The sequence below is a fragment of the Taudactylus pleione genome, unplaced genomic scaffold (assembly GCF_031769625.1).
Source record: "Taudactylus pleione unplaced genomic scaffold, aTauple2 ptg000117l, whole genome shotgun sequence".
NCBI lineage: Eukaryota > Metazoa > Chordata > Amphibia > Anura > Myobatrachidae > Taudactylus > Taudactylus pleione.
The window spans coordinates 16,201,736-16,214,541 of record NW_028284519.1 but is presented as its reverse complement, the minus strand read 5'-3'; positions in this window follow the sequence as shown (position 1 = coordinate 16,214,541).

Sequence of the window (12,806 nt, the reverse complement as noted above, 5' to 3'; positions counted from 1 at the left end):
ATCCCAACAGGAAATCATATTGGTCCTAAGGAAGAAGTGTCTTCTATAGAAAGTTTCCTCTACATAGGAACATTTTGAGAAAGAAAGGAATACAGGATTTTTCTGGGAGACTTCCTCATCCATTTATCATTTCGGTGTTGGTACTTACTTCAGAAGAGTGCTAGTGACCGCAAGTAATGTGTTTTATTGGGTTTTGAAGAGGGTGTTAGTGATCACCCTAGCAGCCATTGCAGCACTATTGAATTGGAGTGCAAATTTTATTATTATTGTTGTATATATGTGTGATTAAGATACTAACATGGGTAAAAATCAAAAGACTCAGGACAGATATAAGAAAATCACTCCATCATGTATCACTCCATGGGTCGTTAAGATTAATTTGCAAATTTATGCTAATTCCCTTGCAACAATGTAAACTATATATACATTATATATATATATATATGTATATATATATGATAACCAACAAGCAGTGGCACTCGGAAACTTATCAAATTAATAATAAATTTATACAAACTCCTTACATGACACCACACCAACATTTCGGGACACACCCGTCCCTTTGTCAAGGTATAGCTGCTATACCTTGACAAAGGTACGGATGTGTATCGAAATGTTGGTGTGGTGTCATGTAAGGAGTTTGTATAAATTTATTATTCATTTGACAAGTCTCCGAGTGCCACTGCTTGTTTGCAATGGTTATCTATACCATTTAGATCTGGAGGGCACCGGAGCTATTGACATTTTGATGTGAGTGCCGGTCCACTTTGGAAGTTTTATATATGACCAATAGCCCGGCACTCGTATCATCCAAAATAATTACACCAGTGCCGTCTGGATCAACTGGATTTGTTGCTTAAGGAATAGACAAACAGTGGCACTCCTGATTTCCAAATGGTGATAATATATTTGCATCAAATCATGATACAGCTGACATTTCGTGGCTCTCACTCCCCTTTATGAAGGTGAAGAACCCCAAAACATTGGGTCAGCTGTAACATGATTTGGTGCAATTATATTTTCACCATTTGGAAGTAATCACTGCTGTACTGAGTGCTGCTGTTTGTCTTTTCCTTAAGATATATATATCTCCATCTGCCAATAGTGGGGAAGTGCTTCAGTATCCCTAGTCTGCCCAGGGCTTTGGCCATCTGTTACCCAGAGGTATACAGCAAGTACTGTAGCATATGTTTATGTACTTCTGGTTAAAAAATTAGATGTCAGGTGTAAATTGTTATATGCTAGCTAAAGTATTTAAATTAATGCAAGTTATTGTCCTTTATAATTCTCTATTCCAGTTTTATTCTGACAAATCATAAAATTGTTCTAAATATATTTATGAATCCTAGTTGTCTCTCTTTTATTTAAAAACATATTTTAAACATAGGGAAATAGTTAACTTTAGTTTATAATGAGGAAAACTGTGTACAAATATGTAATTATGGAAAAATGTGCTATAATTTTCTGCACATAGTTCTTTATTATGTTTATACATTACCCATAACAATGGATTAATTAATACCTTGAATTGTTAAATGTCATAATTTAATTGCAGCTGGGACACAATGCCCCGAAGAAGAAATAATAATGTTATATAAATAACAACCTCTAAATTTACTGTTATTGATCCTCAAAACATTCCATCTCTTTTCCTAAAATTTCTAAAATAGTTTTGAATTTGTCATGTGCTTTTTTCTTTTGTAATGCAACAAATCCTAACTTTGCAGGTTGATTGATAATTTTTGCAAATCCTAAAACTATTGAATCAGTTCAGAATTCTAATATGTATAATATAAGGCAAATAAAGATAAGATAATTAAAACATGTACTTAAGTGTGAGAGCAAATATAAAATGTTTTAATGCTTTATGTAGTTTAGATTCCTGTATGTGCAGTGAAATTTTAAAGCAATGTCAAATAGGTTGGAATATATTGTAATGTATCATTCAAAATTAAACCTTACTGGAAAATAATGTTTTTTACCTGTATATTTAAGTGAATGTTTTCTTAATTTTTTTTACTGCATCTTAGACATACAATCAGTGTGCTGCATTAATAAAAAAATACTTAAAATCAACCTGTAAATTTACTTAATAAAGCTAAAGCTTTTATACTACAAAGCTGACCATAATGCATTGCACTCATGACAAAGAGCCAATACGAAATTGCACCTTTATGGACGGTTCAATTAAGTATTCTTTGCCGAGTTTGAGAGACTAACATCTCTGTCACAGGGCAGTTGGGTTTATTCAGTTATCTACAAGAGATGACAGCCACACTCTACTTCCCTGCTTCCCCTTTATCAGACAGACTCCATTTAATCCACTGCCTGACATCTCTTTCAGCAGTAAAGAGAATGAAGAGTGCTATAAGAGAAAATTCAACAGCTCATTAAAAAAGTCCTTTATCCCTTACTCTTTTTTTGCTCTCTCTCGCTTGGTATTATGATGGTAGACCTAAAGAAATCATGAGTAAAATATATCAGTGGTCACCTGTGAGTATCTAGTTTTATTAATAGAATGAAGGATTTTTATTTTTCAGAAGTGACCTTTCTCTTAATTTCCTTTTATAAAAAAAGCAGCAAGAAATAAATTTATGATATATAATAAAGGAATTTTCCTAGATTTAAAACGAGGACATCTAATGCAATAGTGCATCTACAGTATAAGTCATATTTTTTAATAATTCTAAAAAATATGTATAGTTGATTTGTTGTTTATGGTACACTGACCTGCCCTGGCCTTTGAGATATTAATTATTCATATATCTATTTATAGGTTGCTGACTGACTGTTGCCATATTTCTGAAATTTCACTTCCAAATCACATGTTTTGATGAGAAAATTAAATCCCATACAAACTATAATGCCTGCTACAGATTGACAATAATATAATTTGCACAGCAAGGTCCTACTGAGAGATCATACAGGCATGTGCAGCCACCAAATGCTAAAACTATCGTACAGTAATACTATATTATTATTATTATTATTATTATTATTATTATTATTATTATTATTATTAACCAAGGTATATACACTATATTACATGGATTTTATTGGAGCTTCGAAATGGGGTTTTATTTTTTGAATTCCAATATTGTGTGACCATTGGTATGTCAAACAAATAAAATATATATATATATATATGTGTATATACATGGGTTCCGGCACTCCAATCATCAAATACAATTCGCAAAAGTGCCCTCATAAAAAACAATTATAGATATCCTGAGGTGCGGCACTCTCAATAATAAATTCAATAACACCAGTTGTGTATTTACAAATCATCTTCAGGATTACCGAAGATGGTATATAAATACCAAAATGTTGATTAATACATGACTGGTGTTATGGAATTTATTATTGAGAGTGCCGCACCTCTGGATATATATATATAAATCCACAGAGGTCTGGCTCTCCTTGTATAAAGTATGCCTTACCAGGTTCCCGCACAGGATAAATAGACAAATCCAAATGTGGTTGCAACTCTCCTGGCTAATCAATAGAGATACAGTCACAATGGCATAATGAGTGGCAACATTTCAGTGCCCTTTTTGCGTGGCACTTTCATCAGGTTCTGATCGCTCTTTTGATTAGCCAGGAGTGCTGCAACCACATTTTGATTTATATATATATATATATATATATTATGAAAAGAAAGAAAGGGGTCGCTCTATCGTGCATGAATCAATTTAATAAAAAGACATAAATATCCATATCTCCATGAAACGAGGTAATGGACTTGTACCAATATAATAAACATTGTGGGCTGGATACCACATGACATTTACTGCACCCGTATGGCAATACTCCATCTTGGTCTCCCAGGTCTCCAGACCACTCTACGTGCCTGCTCAATGCTGCAGCCCTCTGATGAAGTGAACTATGAAACATTTTAGGGCGTGGCCTGACTGACGCAGTGTGCTCACCCCTTGGTGTCCTCCTCGTTGGTGTGGAACTCCGGAAGTCTTGCCGATCGCGGCATTGAGCAGGCTCATACAGCGGTTTGGAGACCCGGGAGACCAGCGGCCAAGACAGAGCATTGCCATGCGGGTGCAGTAAATGTCATGTGGTATCCAGCCCACAGTGTTTATTAAATTGGTACAAGTCCATTACCTCGTTTCATGTAGATGTGGATATTTATGTTCTTTTATTATTCATGCATGATAGAGCTCCCCCTTTCTTTCTTTTCATACCACAGATCATTTATGCCAATTGAATCCAGTTTAAACTAAAGGGGAGCTGAGGTCTGTATGCAATGACCTGAGTGATATTACATGTTGTGGAGGACTTTTTGCTGGACTATTGAGAGCTTATAAAAGGACAGCTTGAAAGTGATTAGCGCATGGGTATTTGTACATTTAAATATATATATATATGTAAAACCAACAATTGCTACCACTGTGCACTTAGTTTTTGCAAAAAAGTGTTATAGTCTAGAATATACCAGAAGATACAGTAAATAGCAGCACCTATCACAAAATATCCCTGTTAGGCGAATATATAACAAATAGTAGCCAAAAAAAGGAATCAAAGGGCTCTCACATATACATACTTATTAAGAATATTTATAAAACTCAAATATCATAGATAAAACAGATGAAGGACAGTCTTAATGTTCAATCGATCAGTCCTAAATGAAAGGATAGAAAATAGGGACTTCTTCAGGAGAATTATATTATTCTTTTGTTGATCTTTCTAGCTTGGAAGAAAGTTTGAGATGGTGACTACCATGTTCTTTCTTGCTTGGAATGAAATTTGAGATGGTGACTACCACGTTCTCAAGATGTTCACTTATTCCTAGTTGTCTCACTGCAAGATACCCTTACACATAGAAACACCCAGATATAATGGGCCACGAAGGCCACTAATAATAATAGATAAAAAAAAACTTTCTTTAAGATCACAGTTTATTTAAAACAAAGTATTTATTCCATATAAAAACAGTAGATTCTGTAAATAATAAATAGACAAATCCAAATGTGGTTGCAGCACTCCTGGCTAATCAATAGAGACACAGTTACAATGGCATAATGATTGGCAATGTTTCAGTGCCCTATATGTGTGGCACTTTCGTCAGGTCCTGACCGCTCTTTTTATAAGCCAGGAGTGCTGCAACCACATTTGGATTTATATATACTGTATCAAAAAGATATATTATTAATATATAGGGATGTGCCACTAACACCTAAACAGCAAGTTGAGCCATTATTTGAAATTAATACCCACGTAAAGCTGAGTTTTACTAAATTGTATAACATAAACAAAGGGCAATAACAGTGGCTGGTGAATATAGCTAAAAATTATATGAATTTCATATAATTAAAAACATAACATTCATAATTATAACTTCTATACTTAAGAAATTCAGCAAACAACCAGTACTCATGTGTCCAATTTATAGCATTGATAGTAGATGAAATAGCAATATTATTAGGTTAAAATGTCTTATTGTTGTTATCCAGTCCAGCAAGAACCAAACAATGTTAAGTAACTTCTTACTACACATAATTAACCCTGACATAAAGTATTTTATGTATCAGATCCAGCAATGAGCAAACAATGCTAGTAATATATCGGGATTAATGGAATGATTAGTGCTTATTCCATTTCATTACTAACCTTGTGAACATATAAATAAAATAAATGCCACCAATAATTAGTATATATTCAGTCACTTGTAAACAAATCAGTGGCAAATAACTGTCTCATTAAAAGTAGTCAATATGACCAATTTTATGAAGCTTCCTATAGTACAATCTTCAAGAGGGCCAATAATATCCAAAATGTGGGTTGTGCTATGCAATATTGGAATGTAGAGATGATCAGTTCGGTTTTGCTTAAAACAGAACACACCTGAACTTCGGGCTTCAAAGTTGATCTGAGTCTAGGCATGGATCACTTTGTGATTTCAAGTAGAACTTGCCAATTTTGAAACTCTGATTTAAAGACTGGATCTCATGGAACAAAAACAGGTTCAAGTTACATGATTTTAGCTGTTTTTATACATTTTTAAAGAAGACCAAAACCAACCTAACACACTTGAGGGTGGTTTTGCTAAAACAAAAACATTTGAGGGTGGTTTTACTATAACCAAAACATGGGGGTCCACTCACATCTCTATTGGAATGTGCTAGTACAGGAAAGGCACAGTCAACCATTAAGATTGGTGTATTCCAGTGAACACACAAATCTGTGGAATAGCAGCTCCACCATTGTGCGAGTGACAGCGATATCACTACATGACAGTTCTGAATCTGTAGCTAAGCAAAGGGTGTGATGGCATATAATGACTGCATTGCCCAATGACAGCATCCATTAAGACTTCAGCCTTAATGGTTGTAATTTCATTGCTTTTTTGAGCTTGATTTGTAGTTTTAACAGTTTTCTGAAATGATAGGTCATATGTAAGTTGTCTTAATTGGGCATTTTCAATCATGTGTTTATCTGGATATGGCATTTTATAGCTTTTTTCAATAATTCAATATTTATTGTTTAAAATTATAGAATTTGACACCAGATATGAACTACTTAGACAATCTACTTTAACCATTTTTTTTTTAAATCTCTAATAATGAAGCAGGTTTATTTACTCAGCTAGTCACTATCATATTTGTTATCAGCCTAGTAGACTTATCTACTACATTTTGGTCTATTTTACTCAAAATCCCACATTATACCTTCTTCTTATCCTATTCTCCTGTACTTCTAGCTATGCAGCAACCCTTAACATTAAGAGCAGCTGTTTGTACTTGATACTATACCCAGAGCCAAACTATATGCTCTGCCTATATTGTCTGAAGTCCCTTGCATACAGACTTGATTGGGTACTCTACCAGCATCCTTCTTGAGTGCCTGTTCCTCACCCACAAGCCTTCCAATGTGCCCTGGATCCTACTAGCAGCATTCCCCTTGTGGTCTGGGTTTTAACTGCATTCTTGTACCCTATTACCCACAGCATTATTTTGTGCCATAGGCCTTACCATACCTTTCCAGTGTGCCCTAAACACAGCAATCTTGTGTGCCCTATGCCCTACTTACAACCTTTTCATGTGCCATTTACCCCACCCACAGTCTTCCCAAGTATCTATGCCATATCCAAGCCTTTCCATGTGCCCTCAGCCCTTACCACATTCCTTCCATGTGCCCTGGACTCTACCTACAGCATTTCCATGTTTTATGGATGTTACCTTAATCCTTGCCTTGTGACCTTAGTCCTACCCATAGTCTTCCATGCATCCTGGACCCAATCGACATCCTGTTTGCCCTGGGTCCTACCCACAGCCTTCTTGTATGTCATGGGCCCTATTCACAACCTTCCTGTTGCTGTTTACCCTACCCACAGTTCCCCTTGTAACTAAAATAGTCTCTGGTCCTGACTTACTTGTCCAGAAAAGTTGGATTTCCACTGGTCCTGCAACCAGGATTATGTGGATGTGTCTGCTGTGTAACACTTTTTCACTGTTATTTTACATCTAATTGGCTGTGATCCAAACTGACTCCCTGTGGTTGAAGGCTGTAGTATAAAAAAACAAATTATAGTAACTAAAGCAAAAAAATCGGACTTAATTTAAAAAACATTTCTGTCTAGTCTACTATATGCCACAACCTACCTACAGCCTTTTCATGTGCCTTAGGCTCCACCCATAGTTTTCCTGAGTACGTTGGACCCTACCATATGTGTTACCATATGCCATGGGCCTTACTAAAGGTTTTCCTACAGTATGTTCCATGGGCCCTTCCAACTGTTTTCCTGGGAGAGGAGCCCTCTCACTGCCTTTTTAAGTGCTCTGGGCGCTACCTATAGCCTACCTGTGTACCTTGGGCTGCACCCATAGCCTTTGATTGTGCCCTGGACCCAAACTACATCCTTCCCATGTGTCGAGGGTCCTACCTGTAGCCTTCCTGTGTGTCCTACACACTCCCACTTTGGAACTTGGAGCATCAGTGAGAGGTGTGTGGGCTAGTTAAAGTTAAATACTTTGTAGGACTCTGAGTGACATAAGGTAGTAAATGGTACTGTGACCACTTAGTATGCATTGTTCTTATTTACACATTCACAGGATCACCCTCTTGAGCGGGTTATGGGCAACTGTTGAGCCGATGCAGACATTGAGTGAGCTAATGCGCTTGTGACCTCTGATATAGCTTCTCAATTTTGAATTTCATGCTCAGTTCAGTGATTAAATTACAGTAAGTGTCACTAAGCAGGGAACATCCCCTAACAGTTGCCTCTGGCATTGCCCAGGCCAGATTACACTTTGAAATGAGTGATACCTGGGCTATTGCTGTGACAGAGTGCTCCTGACAGACCAAGAATACCTCTCAACTCTGCAAAATGACAATAAAATTCCCTTGCAATTCTCAAAAAAAAATCACAAGCAGGAAGATGTCAACCATATTGTGTCTCTCAAGTGAACATGAGTAACAATATGAAAAATCCTATTTATAAAATGGGAAATATTTTACCAAATTAAAAATATTGTAACTTTTACAAAAAACTTAACCTTAAACTACTAAAAGGCCCTAAACTGAAAAAAGAGCATTCACATACAACAAACCCAAGGGAGTTTATTTACTATGCTTTGGGTTCCAAAACCTTGTGCTTCCTAACTTGTTTATGCCAGAATTTTTAAATGGCAATGATTTTACTAGCAAAATACAGATAGTAAATGCATTGCCATTTTAAATTTAGAACCTGTCACTTAGAAAGTAAACCCCATAGTCTTCAAACATCTTGTAAGTTATGTTTTTTCCCCCCAAAAAAGTAAAAAGTTAGCACAAATGGAGACAATATTAATTGTAGACTATTTCAAATTTCTAATTTTTTTATTCTTTTGCCCTCAAATGCTCTGTTGACATTCCAAATATCAGCTCAAAACATTTGATATATTTTGACATGTAGCATAAATGACAAAATAATGTACAGAGAACTGCGCTCATAAAAAGTACTACATTGAAAAGGTATGGCATAGATGTGTTATTTCTACATTCTAAGTGTCATACATGTAATAATATAAAATCAGCCATAATTACTACAAATATATATTCACATTTGAGATAATAATAGTTTTGCTATCCCTTAAAAAGTATAGCACACTGCCAAAACTGCGGTGAAATCTCATACCAACTGCCATAACATGCCAACATGATGACATCATTGTTATCAGCAGTTTATTTTAATATAGACTAAATTTTACATTTTGTAAAGCATCAGCATTCACAGTCATGAAACAGCTAATTCAATTGCTTACTTTTTTATTTATCTTAGCCCTTAGCACTCCCTTAGTACTTCCACTTCACAATCCATGGACCTCAGCTCTTGTACCACATTACTATGATACTTACCTACAAAGAATGCCCCTCACATATATACAGATAAGTATCACTTTTCTCCTGGGTCTACTAGGTAGACGAATCAATGTCTGGTGCATGCTAGCTAAATTGCCAAGTGCTATAGTGCACCTGTAACTTTACTGAAGAATCATGCTGTCAGGAACACCAGTAGGCATCCCCAATGTTTTCACTCTGTTTATGACAGACTACCAGGCAGTTAGCTGATTACCCCATGCTACTTGCAACAACTAATAGATATATCATAACTTTAGTGATCTCATAGCTTCCTCAAAAACTGGTTTCTAGAGGATACTGTACAGGTTGAGTCTTCCATATCCAAATATTCTGAAATACGGAATATTCCGAATTACGGATTTTTTTTGGCATGACTGTGATAATGAAATCTTTGATTTTTGATGGTTCAATGTACACAAACTTTGTTTGAGCCACAACATGATTGAAAATATTGTATAAAATTACATTCAGGCTGTGTGTATAGGGTGTATATGAAACATTAATGAATTTCATGTATGTAGACAGACTTTGTATGAGCCACAAAATGATTGAAATATTGTATAAAATTACCTGCAGGCTGTGTGTATATGGTGTATATAACACATAAATGCATTGTGTGTGTATATTTGGGTCCTATTCCCAAGACATTTCATTATTAAATGCAAATATTCCAAAATACGGAATATTCCATTATCCAAAATACCCCTGGTCCCAAGCATTTTGGATATGGGAGACTCAACCTGTATGTAACACTATGTATAAAATATAGGGACTGCTATAAGTTATAACTAACTGTAAGTTCAATACGTATATGTACACTAATAATTTACATATATTTATCTGGTAAAATTCTATCTGTCTTAAAGAAAATAAATAAAAAGAATAAGACAAATATATATCTATGTTTAATATGCTATTTAATTTATTTACAGTGTTCATTGGTTATGTATATTGTTGTCATAATGTGACTGGAATAGCATGGGAGGGAGAGATATGCTGCATGAGATGTGCTGCAGGAGTAGAGGAACACATGGCCTGGACAGCTGTGTGGGGGAGGAAGGTTCTAGTAGCCCTCGAGCCTTGTTAACTGTCAATTAGCACTGTAAGGGCTCGTGCTGTAGGCGGGAAATGAGGGACACGAGCTCCTTTCTGGCTGTCTCGTACCTCTGTGATAGGGGTATAAAAGGGAGAGCTGTCACAGCACCAGGAGCTTTAGCAGTTCGCTCCCTCAGAGCTCACCCCCTCAGTGCAGGTGCTGCAGCTATAATCACACAGCTATAATCAGCAGCAGCCGTGCACAGGGAGTGTGTGGCTGGAGTGCGAGTCCGGGTCTCACCTTATTAGGTGGCCAGTGTGTGTGACAGCAGCTGTGCAGGATCCCGGCAGCCTCGGAGGAGCAGTGCAGTAGGAAGCCAGCAGTGACAGGCTAAGCTCCGCCCAGTTTCCCACTGACCACCAATCACAGCATCACAGTTATGAGTTGGGGGAGTGTACAAACTCAGCAGCAGCAACAACAGCAGCAGAAGGGAGTGTCCCCCTCAGCCAATCACAAAGCTGCCTCATCGAGTGGTGAGAGTGAATATTAATGACACCAGCACCACATATACAGAACACAGGAGACAGGGGCTGAGATAGTGCAGGAGAGAACACTAAGGCTTATAGCTACATAATAGCTACCATATAACTGCCTGCTTGTGCTAGTAATCCAGAGCTTGGTGACTATACCAAACGTTACTGTTACACTGCCCCTCCATATAGCCCTGGACTGTAAAATTCATATCTGGACTAAGAGCGCCATCTAGTGACCAAAAGTGGTATAACATCTAACTAACTTTTAATGAACATATCTTACAAAGGAATATAGCTAAAGAACTGAAAAAAGGCTACGGGAAGGATACAAAGTTTCACTAAGTCCGTGACTTTAATGTGCAGGCTCGGCTCATGAAATAAACTGAAATATTACCTGCACGGAGGCTTCATCTAACTCAATAGATATATATGCATATATATACCCAGTATAAAATATCTACATACAGCATATGAACACTGATGAAAGACTATTCAATATCGTAGTTATATGAGCTCATATACAATATACATGTTTGTTACCATTGTAGATGGATAGATTGTTATTGTTGTATTTTCTTTTACTCTTTGTATAAATTCCTATATGAATTATACTGAAGATCGAAGAAGGAAATAAACTAGTATCATATGAGATACACTCAGAGGTTTGTGTAAGTGGTACAATACGTTTAAATTATATATGTTCACTGTACATTTGGAGGTAGTAAGATATTACTGATATTGGTGGGTTTTCCCAAGTAGGCCCATAACTACTACCAATACTTGGGTGGAGGCACTGATATTAGGGTACACCACCAGTATAAAAAAGGTGGATATATATTAGGCACCAAGGTAATTAGTAACCCATATTCCCTTTATAGAGGTAGAGGGGGGTTACATGTATATGAAACAGACTTTACTTTATTTATAAAACAATTGCAATGCATAGTTACATAACTTATATAAAGAAAATGGTTTACAGTCTACATAGACAAACATGTTGCAATTCAAATAAAAAGGAAACTTAAAGAATATAACACACAGCCTATTTTGGCTGGGAGGAACAGCATGAAATCAATGTTTATGATTCATCTTGAAAAATTTATCCCATAGTCTGACATACCGTAAGGCAACCTGCTCCCATTCCTTTTGTCAAATTTCCTCCCCCTATTGTGATGTAATAATTTCTCTGCTGACTGGCTGTTATGACTGGCTGGCTTGTTACTAAACCCAGAAAACATGTCAGTGCTGCCCACATAACTTTTAACCTAATTATAAATAACTGTACATAATGTCCCCTGTATAACAACTACACAAAATATATTTTTTTCACTGTGATTTCTATTATTTAAACTGTCAGATGAATGTAAATACAATATCTCTATGAGGTGTGCTTGGTTAGATACCTAATTTCTATCAAACCATAAGTCCTAGTGATTCCCAAAGCACACCTGACTTGCATATAGACTTCAGATATATTTGTAGGATTTTGGGAATGCCTAACTATTATACAAATATCAATTTGACATCAAAACCAGATCAAATATGAGAATACTTTGATCTCTGCTTATATCTGAATTAGGGATGTGCAGGCTTGGATAGGTTCGAGTTTGCACGCCGAGTTCGGATTTTCCCTCCAAAAAACGGGACTCAGAAAGAGGCAATAGTCATATTGCATGGACAAACATCATCATTCCTGGACAAAAGTTCAGGAATGATGATGTTTGTCCATGCATGATGACGCTTTGCCTCTTTCTGAGTCCCGTTTTTTGGAGGGAAAAATCTGAATTCGGCGTGCAAACTCGAACCTATTCGAGCCTGCACATCCCTAATCTGAATACCTTTATAGGTAGTTGGCTAAGTGTTTATTCCCCTTCTGTTTTAGGAGT